Genomic DNA, 22,310 nt, shown 5'->3' with positions numbered 1-22,310 from the left:
TACTAGAAACAGGAAGTTTGTTAAGTCCATTGAATAGACTTATAAACGAAAATTTCCTTTTATGTCCTTGTAATAGAAAACTTTAGGTTACTCCATGTGAATGGATTAAACCATAGTTCTATTGGCTTTCTTCTTAGTTTCTTATCTTGACAATCCATTACTTGTTTAAACTCACAATGGATTTTAATCACTAGTGTCTCCCAAGTCAGAAGAAGGTGAGTTCCTAGAAACTCTCCCACTACGACAAGGTACCGTGAATTATGTCGAAGAAAACTAAATGGTATTGATCTCTTCGGTTGTGACAAGACAACAGAGGCAGTGGGATCATCATATATCAAATAAGATGATAGAATACTTTTGGAATCAAGAATTAAATATCTCCTTTATTTGCTACTTGTTTTTCAGACTTAGTCATTTTCTTAGAAAAGTAGTATTTGTTTGAACAAACACTTTCTTATCTATTGACAATGGGATGGTCCACCCCTAATCACTTAGAACAGCTAACAAACCATGGTTAACAGTTCTAGCTTTTCTTAAGATTTTGATTAGGTCATCCATGAATCTAGTAATGATTTACATTAAGTACCCAACCATTACATCATTCTGAAATTGTATTACCATAGAAGAATTTAGGCAACGACTAGTAACTAATCATCAATATGCAACTCGAAATTTCTGGGGAGGTAAGTTTGGATATAATTCAAAAATCAATTTAATGATCTTTGAACTGCATATCTACTAACTATTTCTCCACCCCTATCAGTTCGCAAGATCTTTAACCACTTACCTTAATAGTTTTAACCATTGCTAGAAATTAATGAAATTTTTAAACATTTCAAATTTCTTTGCCAAAAGGTATAATCTAGAGTTATCGTTTTAAGAATACAACGAAAAACTCATATCCACCCCTGAATGTACATCCATCTGCGAATGAGATGAACTACTTTCAGTGGATATAGGCATATTAACTCTTTGCAGAGATTGATCTTGTCAAATCCACTATGAACAAGATACAAATGCCATAGATTAAAAAAAAATGTGGTAGTGTCTTTTGATGACATATGTTTATAAAAGAATTCTTAGAATAGTGCAAGTGGATCCTGGTCACAGAATACCTAACTCATATTCCATACAGTTTGAATCCATTAATAAAAGATGGATATTAAACACTTGAGAGAGTGTAACTGTATTGTATTCTGGAATTAGAAATATAAGAAAATTTCTATTTGGAATCTAAAATTAAAGTCAAAGACTTAAATTTATACCAAATATAATGAGTAATTCTTTCTTGGACCACCACTACTAATTTAAATTCTAAGTCTAATTTGCCCATACAAGTAGGAGATTTCTAAGACTGAGGATTTATATCAATTGGGAATAGAATTTCGGGATTATAATCATAAGCGTCATTTAATTTCTTAAGAGAAAATATAGAATGACATGAAATGATTTATAGACCATTCATCCAATGATATATTATTGAGCTAATTCGAAATGAATAAGCAAAGAGGAATTAGGATAATTTCGTTTAAAATAAGAATCCAACGATGCTTCGATTAGCGAAAGTCAAAGTAATCTTATTTATACAATCTTCTTGTTTCATATCGTAAAAATACTAGTCTAAGGTGTCATCAATTGATGAACAGCTAGATGTCGCATATACAATATTTATCTTTCGAGATCTAACACTATTATGAATGTCTAATGGTGAAAATCCACTAGGGATTTATCTCATTAGATAAACAAGCCAAGTTAGACCAACAATGAAGATTCGAAATTAAACTACAACTTAATAACAGAAAATAACATGGTTCAATATAAATTCATACACAATTCAGAAATTATAAGCATATAGCAAGTAGGAATGACAAGTGAAAATACTAAAACTTATAATCCTAAATAATTTCTAAGGTTTTCAACAAACTGATATTAGTGTCCCGTTTAGGCGAGAGTCAAAGCTACCATTCATTGAATAGAGTTGTCAGCTCGTCTAAAATGTTAAACATTCTAGCAACCTTTTATTCGATCAAGATTGGAATTCAGCGTTGTCCCGTTTAGGCGAGAGTCAAGGCAATTCTATCTTATGAGCTTCCACCATTGTTTCATAATTTGCAAGTCAAGTATGGTCGCCACCATTAGGGTGATCCATACCATACAAAACACTTACAAACTACTTATCATGCGAGGTTAAACGGTGCGAAATTGCTAATGAACGTTCCTCCATTAGGGAGGATTACTCACTAAAACAAACGCGGTGTAAAACCCACAATGGAGATCGAATGTCTCTTGATAATAAAGCTCATTATTTAAAAAAGAGTTGTATTTTCTTTGATTCTCTTTATTTATTCTATTTATTTCAAATATATATTTATTTAATTAAAATTTCCAATTTAGAATGAAAAATTCTAAATATAAATTTTAATTTAATATTTATAAATTTTACTTAGATGGTTATGAAAATAACATGAATTATTTCCATCTTAGTAATAATTTCCAATAAATATTTAGAAAAAAAATATTTAAGTTGTTACAAAATTAATTTAAATTAATTTACAACTCAAATTTAATTTTCTATAAATATATATTGCATTTCGAAAAATTAAAGTATTCAAGGATACAATTTTCGAAAATGCATGTTAAAATAAAAAATAAATCCTGGAAAAATTATTCTAATTTAATGTTGGCCCAAAATTAATTAATAAAATTAATTTACAACAAAAAATATAATTTTCCTATTTAATTAAATTTATAAGAAAAATTTCAAATATTTAAGTATGATGATGAAAATCAACTTAAATATTAATTTTCTATTTAATTAAATACACTAGAAAAATACTTCAAGCAAAAATATCATCTATTTAGATTTTCCTTTGACTAATTAATTCAATTTCTAATAATATACTTTAATTCAATTTATTTTAAATTAATCAATAAATGAAAAAATCATTGATTTAATTTGATCCAAGAATTAATTAAAATAAATAATTAATTTACAACTTAATTTATTTTTCAAGATAAAATTCGAAATTCTAGCATTTAAGAAATGCAATTGTGAAAATTGATTAATAAAATAAAGAAAAAATATATTTTGAAAATTATTTAAATTTAGTTGAAAAAATAAATTTCAACTAAAAATAATTTTCTATTTAATTAAATGTCATGAAAAAGAAATATTTAAGTATGATGATAAAAATCAACTTAGATATTTAATTTTCAAATTAATTAAATGTATTAAATTCAAGAAATAAATAATTAAGTGTAGAGAAGGCTTAATTATTAATCTCTAGTTTAATACTAGGAAAAATATACTTAAAATAAATTGTACCAAAATTAATTATATAAATAATTAATTTCACAATGTATAATATTTTCCTATTAAAAATTAGAAATAATAAGTAGTCTAGAAATAACTATCTAGAAAATATCTTATTTGACTAACTATCTTTTCTACAAAATTTGAAAAAATATCTAATTTAGGTTGTATTAGAAAAAAATCTAGAACCTAAATATTTTTCAAATTTAAATTTAATTAAATATCAAAAATTAAGTTGTAACCACTTAATTTGAAAATATTCCATTTTAAGTTAATATTTGAAAAGATATTAACTTAAAAAATATCTAAAGAATCTTAATAACCAATGCCTAAAATTCCTCAACTTAATTTTGAAATTTGAAATTCAAAAGATATTTAGATTTAAGTTGGTTAGTTGTAGATAACTAAATATCAACTTAAATAAGAATATTTAATGAAAAATTTAAATTAAGCTCCAGAAAGAATCTAGATGGTTATAATTCTATATTTAATTAAGAAAATACATATAGTTTAGCTTACAATAAAAAATTCTTTAAACTATAATTTTCTTAAATTAATTTCAAAATAAATGAAATTAATTATGTTGCTAATCAATTTTATTAGGTTAAACTAGTGTAATTAACCTAGTACAGTTGTTCAAATCAGGCAAATGGGCCTTCACAATTGGGGTGGTTCATGTGAGGGGGTGCTGGGTTCAGTATGTCGTACCCACTTCTATGGCTCCCAACTCTCACACAAGGCCCAAAAGAGAGGAATTTAACCTTAATAAGAACAACTGTTATTAATTGAATAAGCCCAAAACTAAATGGGCCTAAATAAAATCTATCAAAAACTATGATAATTTATTTTAGCAACAACAACCTATATGCATCTATAATAAAATTAAACACATAGGCTCACACAGGCACACTTTGGATGGGTCCTATCATGTTGCTAGGTCATACACAGATGAAAGAAGTTTGTAAATATACCTGTTACAAATTATTATCTTGACCAAGGGAGCCATCAGATCATTAGATCTGGCAAAAGGTAACCATGGCTATTTGCAATCAAGTAATAATAGGTTTTGAAAACTTACACATAAGCTAAAAAACATACTCCTGCAACAAGGTTAGCTGGATAGTTGGATGTAGGATTTATTTAATTTTAAATAAATAATTTCGAAAAATAAATAATTAAAAAATATTTTAATATTCGAAAAAAAAAAAATTAATTTCGGAAATAAAATTTAAATTTCGAAATTTAAAAAATATTTAAAATTAAACCTACTTTTTGAAAAATTAGGTTTCAACCAACCTAAATATCATTTCAAAATTTGCTAACTACTTTTAAAAATTAAATGTTATTTTAAAAATAAAAATTAAATAAAAATTAGAAAAGATAAATAAAATATCTTTTCAGATTTTAAATTTAATTTAAATAAATAAAATAACAAAATTTAAAAGTTAGCAAAATATTATACATCTATTTAAAATTACATGATTATAAATATCTTATTTTAAATTTAAATAAGGTCAAAATATCTAAAAAGATTTAATTTAAAAAAAATCTTAAAAGATAAGATATAATTAAAAATATCTTAAAATATCTTAAAAGATAAGATATTTTAAAAATATCTTAAAAGATTTTATAAATATCTTATAAAATCTGACCTTAAATTTAAAAAAAAATAAGATATAATCAAATTTAAAAATAAGATAGACTTTTAAGCAAGAAGATAGATACTAATTCTATTCAAATTCAAATTACACTAATATCTTTGAATTAAATTTAAAAAATATTAAATTAATTCAAAATGATAATTAGAATTGAATTAGGAATAGTGATAGTATAAATACAAAACTATACAAAAAATTGGAAGTTAATTACATGAAAAAGCATGAAAAATCGAAGAAAAACGAAAAAATTCGAAACTGTACGGACAGTCCTGCGATCGCAGGAAAATATCAGCACAGCCCCGATTTTTTTTAAATCTTCAAAAAATCATAACTAATTCAAATAAAATCCAAATTGAGTTCTGTAAAAGGCTAACTTGCTTAATTTTTCCCATACTATCCAATAAAATAATTCCAGAAACGAAATCACAATTATTTTTCACGAAAATTTCACAAACATCAATCAATCATCAAATAACACTCAATACAACATGATACCACCCAAAGAACATACAAACAATCATTTTAAAGTCCAAATTTCTTGCAAGTAAATCAATTACCATGGCACTGAGGCCAGTTGTTAGAAATTATTTTACCAGGATCTTAGATCTACTCACAAGTATGTTTATTAACATCCTAAATATGAACTTTCTAAAACGATGAAATAAACACATATAAAGTTAAAGAAACCTTACATTGGGTGCAGCGGAATATAATGACTCCTTCCGTTCAGATATCTAGCCCTTGATTCCTTTCTGTAGCAGAGCATTATCAATATCTGAACCTGGATCTCTTTCTCTGAATCTTTGATGCTGAAACTCCTTTGCTGATGATCTTTCTTCACGATCTTCCTCACTATGATTGAGGTATCACTTGATGTGTGTGGGCACTACTCAAATCACTAAGGATTTCGAAATTATCAAGGAAGAAGAAAGAAGAAGTGGTAGCTAAAGATAGGGAGAGAGAAGGCTCAGTTTTCTGAATCAGAAAGAAGTCAGAAGAAAAGTGTTATTTTCCTGAAGCCTTCACTATCTATTTATAGCATTCCACTAGGGTAAGGTTTGAATTATTTGGCATTAAAATAATGAAAATATCAGTTTAAATTTCCTACAAAAGTGGCCAGCCCTATACAAGTGGATTTGGGCCTTACTTTTTGCAATTTTGCAGTTTTATCTTTTCTGCATCTGATTTTCTCAAAAACGCCAATTTTCTAATTCAACCATTTAAATGCCAATTCTAACTATTTAATAACTATAAATAATTGTTAAATAATATTGTCATTTATCACATTTATTAATTGAACCATACAAAGTATCATAATTAACAAATATGCCCCTAAAAACTCTTTCTTTACAATTTCGCCCTTACTTAGTGAAAAATTCACAAATAGACATAGTCTAATTTGAGAATTATAATTTATTAATCAAAACCAATTAAATGAGTCTTACAAGCAATATTATCTCAACTAGTGGGGGGACCATGGGTCTATATAACCGAGCTTCCAATAAGTAGATCAAGAATTTAGCACTAAAATTCACTAACTTATTAATTCTTCGTTGAATCCACGCATAGAACTTAGAATTGCACTCTCAGTATATAGAATGCTTTATATGTTCCACCATATAGACACATCATTAGTTATCCATTGTTATAATCCTAATTTGATCACTGATCCTCTATATGAATGATCTACACTGTAAAGGGATTAGATTACCGTTACACCCTACAATGTATTTATTCCTTAAAACACTTGACCCCGTATAAATGATATTTCAGCTTATGTGAAATGAGTACTCCACCATTTATGTTCGTTTGGTCAAGCTCGAAGGAGATCATCCTTTGCTTACTATTCGCCAGATAAAAGCTATAGATTCCATGTTTATGATAGCGCTCCCACTCAATTGCACTACCGTGTTCCCAAAATGTACGTATCACCCTGACCTAAAAGTAGGCTTAACTAACAAATCAAAGAACACGAATAGCCTCTCAAGATTAAGCCTAATCATAACAGGATTAAGAACATTTGATCTAGGATCAACTAGGCGATATTGACTTGAATAGATATTACGGTAAGTTTAATGAATCTAAGTCAAAGTTCAATATCGGTCCCTTCCGATGCATACTCCATGCATCCAACCTGAGCTTTACTTTAACCAATGCTCTGGAAAGAACATAGCACTTCTCCAAATGCAAGTAAACTCTGTTGTAGATTATCATATCAATAAAACCCTATGTCTGATAAATCTAGGAAACTTTATTCACATAGTCATGTTTACTTTCCAATGTGTTGACGGCACAATAAACAGGATCAAGTATGTGAAAAGGGTTTCAGATGAATTTATACATTATGTACATATAATCATGAAATAAATCATGTGAACCATGCAACATTAAATGTTATTTCTGATCTATATTAATAAGTAAATCTGATTATATTGAAATGAGTTTTATTTAGGGCATAAAACCCAACATAAAAACCTATCTGAAGTCTCTAGGTCTACCAGAGAGGGACTGAATGTTAAAGTTGCAGGAAAGGTACTTATTCAGTCTAAGGAAAGTTCTATACATCTTTGGCACCATTCCAAATTGCCTTAAACTACTAGTGTTAATTTCCTGATTAACCAAAAGTAGTTGCCAAAGATATAGAATCCAGTATCCCAAGAGAGTACACATATAGAGAGAAATTTCACATTATCAATGATTTTGTGATTAAGGAAGAGTAATGGTGGAGAAAAGGTTGTGGTTAATTCAACCTTTCAGATCCTATTACGAGGAGTTTACTACTTACTACACTTGATTTGTATATCAAGGTGTTGAGATTATTTGAAACGCACTTTTTGTTTTATATTAGTGCAAGTGGGAGTTTGTTGGGTTTTATGCCCTAAATAAAACTCATTTCAATATAATCATATTTACTTATTAATATAGATCAGAAATAACATTTAATGTTGCATGGTTCACATGATTTATTTCATGATTATATGTACATAATGTATGAATTCATCTGAAACCCTTTTCACATACTTGATCCTGTTTATTGTGCCGTCAACACATTGGAAAGTAAACATGACTATGTGAATAAAGTTTCCTAGATTTATCAGACACAGGGTTTTTACTGATATGATAATCTACAACAGAGTTTACTTGCATTTGGAGAAATGCTATGTTCTTTCCAGAGCATTGGTTAAAGTAAAGCTTAGGTTGGATGCATGGAGTATGCATCGGAAGGGACCGATATTGAACTTTGACTTAGATTTATTAAACTTACCGTAATATCTATTCAAGTCAATATCACCAAGTTGATCCAAGATCAAATGTTCTTAATCCTGTTATGATTAGGCTCAATCTTGAAAGGTTATTCGTGTTCTTTGATTTGTTAGTTAAGCCTACTTTTAGGTAAGGGTGATACGTACATTTTGGGAACACGGTAGTGCAATTGAGTGGGAGTGCTATCATAAACATGGAATCTATAGCTTCTATCTGGCTAATAGTAAGCAAAGGATGATCTCCTTCGAGCTTGACCAAACGAACATAAATGGTGGAGTACTCATTTCACATAAGCTGAAATATCATTTATACGGGGTCAAGTGTTTTAAAGAATAAATACATTGTAGGGTGTAACGGTAATCTAATCCCTTTACAGTGTAGATCATTCATATAGAGGATCATTGATCACATTAGGATTATAACAATGGATAACTAATGATGTGTCTATATGGTGGAACATATAGAGCATTCTATATAACTGAGAGTGCAATTCTAAGTTCTATGCGTGGATTCAACGAAGAATTAATAAGTTAGTGAATTTTAGTAATAAATTCTTGATCTACTTATTGGAAGCTCGGTTATATAGACCCATGGTCCCCGCACTAGTTGAGATAATATTGCTTGTAAGACTCATGTAATTGGTTTTGATTAATCAATTATAATTCTCAAATTAGACTATGTCTATTTGTGAATTTTTCACTAAGTAAGGGCGAAATTGTAAAGAAAGAGTTTTAGGGGCATATTTGTTAATTATGATACTTTGTATGGTTCAATTAATAAATATGATAAATGACAATATTATTTAATAATTATTTATAGTTATTAAATAGTTAGAATTGGCATTTAAATGGTTGAATTAGAAAACTGGCGTTTTTGAGAAAATCACATGCAGAAAAGGTAAAACTGCAAAATTGCAAAAAGTGAGGCCCAAATCCACTAGTATAGGGCCTGCCACTTTTGTAGGAAATTTAAACTGATATTTTCATTATTTTAATGCCAAATAATTCAAACCTAACCCTAGTGGAATGCTATAAATAGATAGTGAAGGCTTCAGGAAATTTACACTTAAATTTTCTATTTTTCCTTCAGAGAAAAACCTGAGCCTTTCTCTCTCCCTATCTTTAGCTGCCACGTCTTCTTTCTCTTCCCTCTTGAGATTTCGAAATTCTTAGTGTATGAGTAGTGCCCACACACAACAAGTGATACCTCAATCATAGTGAGGAAGATCGTGAAGAAAGACATTCAGCAAAAGGAGTTTCAGCATCAAAGATTCAGAGAAAGAGATCCAGGTTCAGATATTGATAATGCTCTGCTACAGAAAGGAATCAAGGGCTAGATATCTGAACGGAAGGAGTAATTATATTCCGCTGCAACCAATGTAAGGTTTCCTAAACTTTATATGTGTTTATTTCATCGTTTTAGAAAGTTCATATTTAGGGTGTTAATAAACATACTTGTGAGTAGATCTAAGATCCTGGTAAAATAATTCCAACACTAAGTTCCTGGTAAAATATAATTCCAACAACTGGTATCAGAGTCATGGTAATTGATTTGCTTGCAAGAAATTTGGACTTAAAACGATTTGTTTGTGATTTGGATGGTTTCATGGTGTGTCATATTGATGTTTGATTGATGTTTGTGAATTCTGGGAAAAATAATTGATTATATGTATCTGGAATTATTTTTATTGGATAGTTTGGAAAATTCTAAGCAATTTACTTTTTTACAGAACTCGATTTCGATTTAATTTGAATTAGTTATGAATTTTTGAAAATCGGGAAAAATCGAGGTGGTGATCACCCTACCCACGCGCGCGGAAGGGCTGATTGCAGCCTCCCAGCGCCGAGGAAACTCGGCAGATCACCCTGTATACGCGCGCGCATACCATCCGTACAGTGTGCTATTTTTCTTCGTTTTCTTCGATTTTTCATGCTATTTCATGGAATTAACTTCCGATTTTTTGTGTAGTTTTGTAATTTGATTTTTGTTTTTTATTTTTCAAATATAATTATTAGAAATAAATTAATTTTATTTTAAAATTAATTTTAGATATTAGTGTAATTTGAATTTGAAAATAGGATAAAATCAAGTATTGCTTACCTCTTTTCTTATTTCTTTTAACTTTTGATTATTTTATCTTATAAAAGGTGAGAAATTAAATTTTTTTTATATAAAAATTTCTTTTTGTAAATTGACCTTATTTAGAATAAGATTACTATAATCATGGTATTTTAAAAGAGGAAATAAGATATTTTTGTTAACTCTTTTAAATTTTGTTATTTTTACCTAAATTATATTGTAAAATCAGAAAAAGGTATGTATTTACCAATTTTTATTTTATTGAATATTTAATTTATTAAATAACATGAAATGTAAAAGGAAAGTTAGCAAATTTATTTTGAAATGAAATTTAGGTTACTCAAAACCTAATTTTTCAAAATTGTAGGTTTAATTTTAAATATTACTTTATTTCATTTATTCTTTGAAACCGGAATTTTTTTTATTAAATTTCGAAATAAAGTTTAATGTTTAAAATTAAATAAATCCTACATCCAACTATCCAAATCTAACTTTGTTGCAAGAGTATGTGTTTTAGATTGTTTGTAAGTTTTCTAAAACCTATTATTGCTTGATCTAAATTGCCAGGGTTAACTTGTTGACAGATCCAATGATCTGATTTTAACCCATGGTTCAATTGATGATAGATCAAGTAAATAATTTGTAACATGTATATTTTTGCATTCTTCTTTCAGCTGTGTATGACCTAGTAACATGATAGGATCCATCCAAATCGGTGTGCCTGTGTGAGCCTATATGTTTAATTTCTGTTATAGACACATATAGGTTGTTGTTGCTAAATAAAATGTCATAACTTGATAGATTTTATTTAGGCTCATTTAGATAATTGACCTATTCAATTAATAACAGTTGTTCATTTTAAGGTTAAATTCCTCTCTTTTGGGCCTTGTGTGAGAGTTGGGAGCCTTATAAGTGGGTACGACATACTGGACCCAACCCCCCTCACATGAACAACCCCAATTGTGAAGGCTCATTTGCCTGATTTGGATAACTGTGCTAGGTTAATTAAACTAGTTTGACCTAATAAAATTGAATAGCAACATAATTAATTTCTTCCTCAAAAATTTAAGAAAAACATAGTTTAATGAATTTCATTTCTAGATAAACTATTTGTATTTTTCTTGTATTTAATTAAATAAAGAATTTTAACTAACTAGATTCTTTCTGAAACTTACTTTTATTATTTCATTAAATATTCCTATTTAAGTTATGAAGTAGTTATTACTAATTTTCTCTTTTAACTTAAATTTAAATATCTTTTGAATTTGATATTAAGTTGAGGAATTCTAGGAATTAGTTATTGAAGATTTTTAAAAGATAGTTTTTAAGTTGGTTTTACACTTAAAAGAGAATATCTTTAAATTAGGTAGCTACCACCTAATTTTGATATTTAATTAAATTTTGTTTGGAAAATTTTAAGTTGTAAATTATAGATTCTTTCTATAATAACTTAAATCAGATATTTTCCAAATCTTGAAAAGATACTTAGTTGAATTGAGATATTTTCTAGATAGTTATTTCTATACTAATTATTATTTCTAATATAGGAAAATATCATTGATTGTGAAATTAATTGTTTAATAATTAATTTTGGTACAATTCAATTAAGGATATTTTTCCTTGTATTAAATTGGAAATTAATAATTAAGTCTTCTCTACACTTAATTATTTATTTCCTGAATTTAATACATTTAATTAAATTGAAAATTAAATATCTAAGTTGATTTTCATAATGATACTTAAATATTGTTATTTTCATGATATTTAATTAAATAAGAAAATTATTTTAAGTTGGGTATTTTCATAACAACTTAAATTTGAATAATTTTCAAAATATATTTTATTTATTTTATTAATCATTTTTTTTTCAAAATTGCATTTAATTATGCAAGATGATTTTGAATATATCTTGAAAGATAGATTAAAGTTGTAAGTTAATTATTTTAATTAATTTTGAATCAACTTAAATCAATGATCTTTCATTTAATGATTAATTTAAAATAAAGGAACCAAAATATATTATTAGAAATTGGATTAATTAGTCAAGAAAATTTAGATAGATAGTATTTTTGCTTGAAGTATTTTTTCTAAGTAAAGTTTGATTTATTTTAATGTATTTCGAAAATTGTATATTTTTGGAAATACAATATATATATATTTGTGGAAAATTTTAATTTGAGTTGCAAATTAATTTAAATTAATACAACTTAAATTAAGTAATTTTCTTAATATTTGTTGGAAAATTAAAACTAAGATGGAAATAATTCATTTTATTTTCTTAACCATCTAAGTTTAATTTTACAAATATTAAATTAAATTTTATTTAGAATTTTATTCTAAATTTAAAATTTAATAAATATATATAGATTTAAAATAAATAAATAATAGAAGAAAATACATTTTTTTTTAAATAATGAGCTTTATTATTTTAAGATATTCGATCTCCATTGTTGGTTTTACATAGCTATTGTTTTAGTGAGTAATCCTCCCTAATGGAGGAACGTTCATTAGCAAGTTAGCGCCGTTTAATCTCAAAAGATAAGTATATTTGTAAGTTATTTATATTAGTATTGATCACCCTAATGGTGGCTACTGTATAAGACTTACAAACGTATGAAACAATGGTGGAAGCTCATGAAATAGGAATGACCTTGACTCTCGCCTAATCGGGCCAACGTCGGATTCTCTTTTCGATCGAATAAAAGGTTGCTAGAATGTTTATCATTTTAGATGAGCTGACAACTCTATTCAATGGATGATAGCTTTGACTCTCGCCTAAACGGGACACTGATATCAGTTTGTTGAAAACCTTGGAAATTATTTAGGATTGCATTTTTTAGTATTTTCTCTAGTCATTCCTACTTGCTATGTGCTAATAATTTCTGAATAAGATTTTGTGTTAAACCATAATTGATATCTATTTATTATCTTGTAGTATCCTGAATTGCAATGTCGAATCCCATGTTGTCACTATTAACTGAAAATAAGCTAAATGGATCTAACTTCCCTAAATGGAGAGAGAACATTAACATTGCTCTCATAGGTGAAAGTGCCTCGTTTGTGTTGACTGAGTCGTCCCCTGAGCAGCCAGGTGACAATGCAACCAAAACTGTGAAAGAGAAGTTCGAGCGTTGGCAGAATGCTAACAATAAAGCTTGTTACTTCATGCTTTCCAGCATGGTTGACACCTTGAAAATAAGGTTTGCTAACACTATCACGGCTACAGAAATCATGACGCAGTTAACTGAGCTATTCGGTATGGCATCTATCCAGTCTCGCTTTGACGCGACTAAGAAATTCATCAACGCACGGATGGAACCCCATCAGAATGTGCGTGATCACCTACTCCAGATGGCTAGTTATTTCCAGGAAGCCCAGAATCATGGTGCTGAAATGGATCAGACTACTCAAGTGAGTCTCATTTTGAATAGTCTGACTCTAGATTTTCTGCCCTACACATCAAATGATGTCATGAATAAGAAGGAACAAGATTTTCATACTTTAGTCAATGACCTTCAGACATATGAAAATTTGATTGGAGGTCCCAAGAAAAGAGGGAATAAACCTCAGAATTCTGGAAATGGTAATAAGACGAGTAATCCTGAGGCACATATTGCTTCTACTTCCAAATCCAATCATAAGAAGAAGTGGAAAAATGCCAAGAAGCGAGCTCAAGCTGTGAAAGCAGCTAAGAATAAAAAGGCTGGAGCTTCTGGCGATACACCAAAAGGAAAGTGTTTCTACTGCAATGAGAAAGGCCATTGGAAATCCCAATGTCCTAAGCTTCTTGCAAAGAAACAAGGTATTTCTTTATAAACTGATGTGTTTTAGTGAATTATTATCCTTTTGGATTATTAATTCTGGACTACTAACCTTGTTTATTATTCTTCTTATAGCTCAAGCTTCTTAAACTCGGATGCTGTTTTAGCGAGTTGGATTAGAAAGCTGGATGGTGGATGGAGGTCGTCTACGATAAAGAAGAAGCTCCTTTTTTTGAATTAATTGTTTAGTTTTTCAAACAATTTGGATTTCAAGTTTTGGGATTTTATTCTGTGTTTGGTTCTCATAATATTGCAAACAATTTTTTTGGTTTATAATAATAAAAAAAAATTAACTGCAATTTATGAGTTGAGCTTCAATACTTTATCTTATAAATCTATTACCAATTGTTATATTTATTATGTTTGTATGTGTATGTGTTTTTATTATTGATACAAATTTTATAGTTATTTAAACTCCTTACAGAGTTATTACTACATAAACAGTAGAAACTATTTCTATGTTTATGAATAATTGTTAATTCTAAAACAATTATTGAGAATTTGTTTAATAAAAAGATCTTTTGATCTGATAGGGGTGGAGAAAAGTTAAGAATAATATGCAGTTCAACGATTTTTTATATCTAATGAACTCTGGATTATATTCAACTCCACAGACTCTCTATCACACTTAGAGATTTACAACCTTTAGGGGTGAATCATAATCTTTATAAACTTAGGGGGGACTTTATTCCACAGTACCCCTTGTAACACATAACTAAAGCATGGAAATAATATAATAAATTAGCTATTATAAATCCTTGATCTTGATTATATGTTCCATTTTAGATTTACTGTTGTAATAGTTAATAATACCAATAAAGTTCTTTGATAATGTATCACATTACCTTAGTTGAGTGGGAGAATATTAAAATTCTTTACCCATCTTCGTATTGGTTGATAATTGTGATAGGAACCTAAGAACAACTCTGATAAAACAAATCTAACCATTCACATGGATAGAAATAACTTATCAGAATTATGAGAATAAGATAGAAGAATTCTTGCATAGTCTATTCGAATGACTTGAGTCAAGATTTCTAATCCTCATAACATTTTATGGTATCTTGATTTGATTGCTTAAACTCTAACAAGTATTTTACACTTCAAATACTAGACTGCTATGTTGCTGACCTAGTCTTAGAGAAACTTAGAGCATGTTTGGTATTGTTTTCTGTTTTTTGTTTTAAAAAATTGTTTTTAGAAATAAGAACAAAAAATAGTTTTTGAAGTTTTTAAAACACAAGTCACGTTTGGTTAGTGATTTTTAAAAACAATATTGACCTAAAGTGAATTGGTTTTTAAAACAGAAAACAACATTTTGTTGTTTTCAAAATTCTTGTTTTTTGTAACTTTGTTTTCTGAAAACTGTTTTTAAAAAACAAGGCCAAACAAGCCAAATTGTTTTTAAAAACAATTTTCTGTTTTTAAAAACAAAAAACAGTTTTTTAGTTATGATGCCAAACATGCACTTATAGTTTCAGACTAAGAAAATAAGTCACAACAAGATATCCCCAGAAACAATAGTAAAAGGTTAAAAGTTTCTAACCAGACATCTGCTATTGAGTGGGAGCCATCTGAGAAGTAATCAAATGGGGAACATTAGGGGACAATCAAGAAAGATTTATGTAAGTGACCTATATGTTAGATATTAAGGAACTATGCATTAGTGATCCCAATATCCACACCGACTCATAAAGAATTTTGAGATGGTGGTTACTCTGGGGGTGGAGGAATCATTGTAGAAGATTGTAAAAACCCATGTATAATAATTCAAGCTTCATCAGAGAAGATATAACTTTGTAAATTCAAAATTACCAGAAAGTTATTTTACTGAAGAAAATTCTACACTGCATTATCTCAATTCCAAATTTTAAAAATTTGAGAGATATGTCTTCTGTTTGTTCAAATGTACTTAATGGGCAGTAAGGATTTCAGTATCCCTTGATGAGTAAAGCATATAGTTAAGAAGGTTTCATAAGTTTTATGAACCTGGTTCCAGATATATGGGTGGATTCAAATATACTACACTTGATCAGAGGATCGAGGCAAAAGATTGATTGTAATGCACAACTTGTTTTATGTTAGTGCAAGTGGGAGTTTGTTGGGTTTTGTGTCCTAAATAAAACCCATTACAATCTGATTAGTTATCAATTTAGAATTTTGAAGTGATTTATGATTACATGTATGTTACATGTTTATGGTTTAATATATATACTTGATATATGCACAAAATCAGTTAAATCCAGAACATAGAGTTATTCACAATTACAGTATTGTCAATACAGTGGAATGTGATTGTGATTATATGATTCAAAAGATTTGGTCCCTATTCATCAGTGTTTTGGATTTACACTGATGTGACAATCAGCGATGAAGTATACTTACACTTGGAGTAAGTGTTATGTTCTTTCCAGAACATTGGCAAAGTATACTAGTTTCGAATGTATGGAGTATACATTGGACTAGACCGATATTGAACTTGGTCAAAGATATTGTAAACTTACCGTTGTATCTTTCCAAGTCAATATCAGAAGTTGATCTTAGTTAAGAGAATCTAAATCCTGATATGCTTAGGCTCAATCTCAGGAGTGTTGTTCATGTTCTTTGATTTATTAGTTAAGCCTGCTTTTGGGTCAGGGTGATACGTATATTTTGGGAACATGATAGCATAACTGAGTGGGAGTGCTGAACATAAATATGGAAATCTATAGCTTCTACTGGTGTATAGAAGTAAAGTGATGATTCCCTTCGAGCTTAGTTAAATAGAAGTAAATAAATGAGCTCTTGTTTCAGTGACTATATATTAGATCACTAAAACATCATTTACAGGTAACTAAGTGTTCAAAGGGGCAAAATACATTGAGGGGTGTAAACGGTAAATTGGTCCCATCTCGATGTAAATCATCTATATAGATGATCTCTAAATCACATTAAGATTATAACAATGGTTAAATGAGATAGCATATTGATATCGTGAAACATATGATATGCTCTATATAAATCTGAGAGTGCAATTCCAAGTTCTAAGAGTGGATTCAACAAGGAATTAATAAGTTAGGGATTTACTTGGTAAATCGGTTCAACTTATTGGAAGCTCAGCATATAGATCCATGGTCCCCATTCTAGTTGAGACTATACTGTTTGTAAGACTCTATAATTGATTTATGATTAATCAATTATAATTCTAAAAGTTAGACTATGTCTAATTTGTGAATTCTCACAGTTTGAGGATGAAATTGTAAATAAAAGGGTTTCTAGGTTTAATTATTAATTAAGAGACTTTGCATGTCTAATTAATAATTATTTTAAATGGCAATATTATTTAATAATCTATTTTAGTTATTAAATAATTAGTTTTGGCATTTAAATGATTAGAATTGGAAAAATGGCATTTTTTGGAGAAATAGAAATAAAATTGAGAAAACTGCAAAATCCATGTGAGGCCCATACACACCATGGCCGGCCACCCTTTGCATGTTTCCCAATTATTATTTTCAATTTAAATTGCCATGTAATTGCTAATCAAAGCCTAGTAAAATAGGAAAGTGGTGGATCACACTAAATAAGGCAGTTAATCAATTACACAGTAAAAGAGGAAACTCCTTATTAGGAAAGTTGTGCTCTTCCCTTCTCCTATTTATAGCCGCCCCTCTCTTCTCTTGATGCATGTCTTTGTGTGCAATCACTATACACAAAATCAAGAGAGAAAACAAGAGAGAATTTCGAAAATCCTAGTGAGAGAGAAGTGCCCACACACATCATTCAGTATCTCAATCATAGTTTGGAAGACTGTGAAGGATCACATCCAACTGAAGAAGTTTCGGGCTCAGATCTTGATTATACTCTGCTACAGACAGGAATCAAGGGTTAGAGATCTGAGTAGAAGAAGACACTTAATTCCGCTGCCATCACTGTAAGTTATTCTTAACTTTTATGTATTTAGTTCATCGTTTTAGAAGTTCGATTTTAGGTTGTTAAATCAACGTACTTGTGAGTAGATCTAAGTTCTTGGTAAAATATAATTCCAACAAATGCAACTGTATATGACGTATATTCATTGTTGAAATTTTTTTCATATCATACCTTTTTTTGGATTCGAGGGGGAGCTCCAAATCTATTTAATACAGATTTACATTGCTTCAATCTGGATTTTCGAGGCTCGATTGAGTGATTTTGAACGATAAAACCCGAAATCAAATGTTTAATTTCAGTTTCTTCACGGTTTTTCTGGTTTATTTTTGTAATTTTCTATTTAGATCCTTGGAGTTCTTCTTTTCCAATCAAATTTCGCCGGAATTTATGGTTGTTCTACGCTCGATCTGGTTTCATTCTGGTTGCGTAGCAGACTGGATCGATGAAGGTTTCTTCATCGTCTCCGTTCGTGACGTGCGGCTGAAGGTATAGGCCAGGTGGTATTTTTGTAATATTTTTAATGTGGGCTGTATAAATGTTGATTGGGCCGACCCATAGTAATATTGTAATATTTTACCCTTTTTTAGAATTTTTCTATTTTTTTCCCTAAAGTAAACAAGGGTAAAGTTGTGAAAATTTGGAAAAGAAAAATAGTAAACAAAAAAACAATACATAAAGATACCAAATCATATTATAGTCTCATTAACACAATTCTAAATAAAACAAATTTGAGACTTCAATGCCATTTTTAACAGCTTCTTTAGTCTACCTCAATCACCATTAGTTAACATGCTTAGCCCTCAACTTGAAAGGGCAAGTATTTATCAAAGTACAAATACACAATAAAGAAATAGTACACGTAAATAGAAAAGTTTGGGACTACTAAGTCATTGCGTGCATCCTCATAAAAATTATTTTCTTTTCCAACTCTATCTCTCTTTTGGCTATAAAGGAAAACCACAAGCATCCCCAGTTATCGGCATCTCGTGCCTGTGAGGACACTCAACACCCCTAGTGCATTCACCACGAATGTAGAAACTGCAGACATGGGCTCAATTCCTCTTGTAATAAGGTGTTGTTCTTTGAAGCTTCAAAATGGTGTCATTTGCTCGCACCTTCCCATAAGAATATTCATAATCTAAACTAGCTCTAGCCTGCATTTAAGAACCAAACAACAGTTAAAGAAAAAAGGTACATAAGTGGTTGCATCCTCATGATTAGCAATTCCAACAAAGATACCACAGACAATAAAACAGACTAAATAGTACACATATAGTTTGTTTCTCTCTTCAAGCTACAATTATCAAAGATATTGCATTAATCAGCTTAATCCTCTTATCAAAACATAAATAAATAGGAACAATCCATATGATCTCCTCAAGAGTCAAATCTTCTGGAATAATATAGTGCTTAGGAAAACCATGATTAAAAAGTAAAAAGAAGAAAAAAGAAAATGGATATCATAAGTGTGCAAATTACTACATATTTCTTTCTTAGTTTCAACATTGTTGTTTACTGCAATCAAATAAAAGAGATTGCATTAATCAGCTTAATCCTCTCATCAAAACATAAATAAATAGGAACAATCCAGATGATCTCCTCAGGAGTCAAATCTTCTAGAATAATATAGTGCTTAGTAAAACGATTATTAAAAAGTAAAACGAAGAAAAAAGAAAATAGATATCATAAGTGTGCAAATTACTACATATTTCTTTCTTAGTTTCAACATTGTTGTTTACTGTGAAATTCCGTATTTTAATATTCCCAGTTTGATTATTTAATTAAATGATTAATTAAATGCGGAATAATAAAACTGGTACTGAAAACAGTTTTCTGTAGTTACAGAATGCAACTCTGTAACTCCAGAGAAACCCAGAAAAACAAACAGTGCATAAAAGTAAAAACACACAAGATTTTTGTACGTGGTTTCAACAATCCTTTCAGATTGTTACTAGTCCACGGGGCCACGCCCAGAGATAAGATTCATTAGATCGGTATCAAAAATACAAAGTAATTGACTTATGCATAAATAGACTCCCTCTTATTGTATGCCGCAAGCTTGATGTATTCCACCTACTAACCGAATCTTGATAAAACTCCAAGTGCTCGAACTCCCTTCGATCACCTTGAAGAGTGCTTGAATCCTCCCGATTCAAGGCTTAAAGGCTATCTCCCGAAAGCCTATACAACCATCTCCCGAAGGTTGTGTGCTTGTATCCTCCCGATGCAAGACTTCAAAAGCAATCTCCCGAAAGCTTGTAAATACCCTTCTCCCGAAGGTGCACTGATGTTCTTCTTCGTTGTAGACTTGAATACAGACTCAAGACAATACAAACAACAAATAAACAGAGTAAGAGTAGAACAACTCTTCTCTACAAATCAAAGACTCTCTTTTCTAAAGATATGAATGAAATTCAAAGATACAAGAGAGGTACCAAGAGAGGTACTAAACAAAGACACTCTTTCCTTAAGATATGAAAGCAATTCTAAGTGTGTGAAAGAGATACAAAACCTAGCAGCTACAGGATGTATTTATAATGAATATACATCTCATAGACAGCTTACATTCGGTCTGAACAAGACCTCAACCCACTAGAAACTTCCCTAAAATAATTCTTCAATCAGTCCAGGAATTTCCGTTTCTGTACATACAGAATCGTGGGCAGTAACTACAATTTTCCTTTTATAGAAAAGGAAAGTCTAGCTCCGGTTTTCTCTTCAAGAAACCTGATCTAAGAAAATGGGAAACTCAACACAAGATCAGATTACACAGCTGGTTAGATAAAATCGAAATGGGTAACCAAACTTACCATTTTTACCTTTTTTCCAAAAATAGGAAAGCTAGACAACTTTCCTTTCAAGTTTGATTTACACAAATAGGAAACCATATTAATGTATACCAGCCGAAAATATACAATAAATAATAAAATATTTTTGTCAATTAAATATGCCAAAAATAGAATTAACATACTGCAATCAAATAAAAGTAAATTTAAACAAACCTTGCGATCGTGCTCTTAAGCAAAAAACTGTCTATTTACATCACTCTTGGGTATGGCCTCATTAGAATTAATAGAAAGTGCGGTATCTCAAACTTGAACTGGTAAACCATACTCCAAATCCAAAAGGCAAACTTGACAAACATTTTTCACTTTACTGCAAGTTTGGCAAATCTCCGATTTCTTACATCTTCCATCCCGACCCGGTCTCTATCTAAAAACTGTGAATGGTCATGTACAAATCTTGCACTCCTTGTCATAATTTGCTTTTGTCTGCATTTCAAGAATTATGTAACCAACAGCATTAGTAAAAATTACATAACTATATAAAAGATAAAACATTTCAAGAATTATGTAACCAACAACATTAGTAAAAATTACATAACTATATAAAAGATAAAATAGATATTGGCATAAATCTAAATCATCTTAAAGAAATCTATTCTGCTCCAGCAAGGACAATCACGAAACTCGCAGATTATGGGGAAATCGGATCGTTCCCAAGCATCAGCCTCAACATCTCGAAGCAACCTGTGAGCCATTACTTCATAACGAAAGTTCAACTCTTTCAACAACAAATTCCCTTTCCACGCCTTGAGAAAAACCTAAGCAGAGGACAAGCCAAAACGACAAACGGAATGAATCAGCTTAAACAAAATTTCCTTAAATTTCTTTTGGGTTTGAATTGAATATCCAAGTTTAGATAACACTAATTTCCCTAAATTTTACTTAGATTGAGTCCCACCTTATTAAGGGCGCTGAAGCTGGGTGTCACGGGCTCACCTTTTCAGGCAGCGGAACACCCGTGCGGCACCTTGACTTCTCTAAGCCAAGGTCAGCCTTCCAACCATCCGAGTAACAATGGGCTCATTTTTCGCGCGACCGTGTGCCTCGTGCACACTTCCGTCTCTCGAACAACTCTCACCGAGTCATGCTCGCAAGCATCCATGAGTGCATTCATGCATCGAGGCTCTCTAGCCAAGATACTCACACTGTCCATAGGTTCCCACCATGGTAAGACAAATCCCAACACCGATGCTCACCTTGTCACTCGTGACCAAGGTAGCATGGGTGGCAAGATGCCAACACCAAGTTAACGTGCCAACGACTCTATCATGCCCCATTCGATACTGTCCGAATAGTCTCCCTCGTCGCCCAAGGACTCCCATACATCCATGGACCAATCCTCAAGGCGCCATGCCTCCACGCATGTTAGCAGGCCCTCAAGACATTTCACCAAACTAGTTACATACATTAGACCTCT

This window comes from Cannabis sativa, unplaced genomic scaffold (genome assembly GCF_029168945.1).
Source record: "Cannabis sativa cultivar Pink pepper isolate KNU-18-1 unplaced genomic scaffold, ASM2916894v1 Contig7, whole genome shotgun sequence".
Lineage (NCBI taxonomy): Eukaryota > Viridiplantae > Streptophyta > Magnoliopsida > Rosales > Cannabaceae > Cannabis > Cannabis sativa.
The sequence above is the reverse complement of the archived record's forward strand: the minus strand, read 5'-3'. Positions refer to the sequence as shown.